General features: G+C 50.4%; 1 protein-coding gene across 1 annotated transcript in view; it reads left to right on the top strand.

The window, feature by feature from the left end:
• The window catches only part of LOC130584491 (protein phosphatase 1 regulatory subunit 3C-B-like), a 5,659-nt gene continuing 4,409 nt past the window's right edge, over nt 1-1,250 (top strand). Inside the window, exon 1 of the mRNA XM_057384504.1 lies at nt 1-58. The gene's annotated coding sequence lies outside the window, so the exon portion shown is untranslated. The remainder of the gene's footprint in view (nt 59-1,250) is intronic.

Raw genomic sequence — 1,250 nt, 5'->3', positions numbered from 1 at the left:
CCGCTACAGGACCGTGGCCCCTCTGGTGGCCTCAGGAGCTGTGCAGCTCATCTGAGAGGTGAGTGAGTGCTTGCTGCGAGGAGCAGCCTCCACACATCTCCTCTGCCTGCCCCAGCACACGGCTCAGCAGAAGTTCCCCGTGGGGCTGCCTGGGTCAGATCCCCTCTGTCCTCTGGGAAAACCTTTTGAACAGGGCAGGCTCCACAAGCTGTGTTCTCAGTGTGCAGCCTCAGTCTCTGTGTGGATACACTTGCACCATTCYCTTCTCTCATAGGGCCAAGGATGAGTTATGCTGCTTTTTCCTGGCATTTTGACATAAGGAGTACTATCTATGTAAAATACCCACCTTGCTATTATATCAGATCTGCCTGCAGAGTAGGCCTCCATTTAGAATTGTTGCCTGGACTGTGTGCTGATACTGGCATGTCTTGCCCTGGTAGTGAGTGCCTGTAGGAGCCCCAGGTCGCTGTGTTGTCTCTGATCAGATTGTGAATGGTGTAATTGTGATCACAGCTTTGGGAATGTCAGATAGCATTTGCAGGCTTGTCATTGGCCTCTTCTAAGCCAGAGCAACTGGTTCAYGCTGAGGGTGTTTGTGCCACAGCCATGGTGTCTTTGTGGGAAATTCATGTTTTGATCTGCAGTTCTGCTACAAGCACGACCTTTGTGCAAGCTTGACACCTAAGCAGGTCTTGCCTGGAGTGAAGCTGAAGTGTTGCTCCTGTACCTCTTGGCACTGCATGTAGATTGGGTCCAGCAAGGGGGTTTGTGAGGCCTTACTGCTTCTTCAGCCTTTTCCAACCTGTTTCTTTGGACTGGCTGCTKCAGGGAGATTGCACTACTGTTACAGTTCATCCTCAAGTTCAAGGATGCCCTGGTCAGTGAATGCAGAGTGAGCAGAGCCCYTGTAGTACGACAGCCTGCATGATCAGCAGCTGAGCACTGCAGAAGAGCCATGAGGAATTTCATAAGCTTGGAGGTTATGTGGTGCCTCCATGTTGTTCATAAACATACTGAGGCTGGCAGAGCTTTCCCAGAAGGGTCTCTCGCTGCAGCATGAGAATAGGAGTCTTTTTTTTTTTGCATCACCTTCTATGCTTTGTGTGTTACCGTGCTGCTTTGTATCAGACTAGTGCTCTGTATTGGATTTCTGCAGCAGAGTCTTCAGCTCCTTGCACCAGGGAGACTTGTTCAATAGAAAAAGTGCAAAGTGGCGAGTCAGAGGGCAGTGTCTGGAAAGCTTCAGTATG

Source organism: Malurus melanocephalus, unplaced genomic scaffold (assembly GCF_030028575.1).
Source record: "Malurus melanocephalus ecotype Western Australia unplaced genomic scaffold, MMel_1.1 scaffold_712, whole genome shotgun sequence".
Classification (NCBI taxonomy): Eukaryota; Metazoa; Chordata; class Aves; order Passeriformes; family Maluridae; genus Malurus; species Malurus melanocephalus.
The sequence above is the reverse complement of the archived record's forward strand: the minus strand, read 5'-3'. Positions and strand labels throughout refer to the sequence as shown.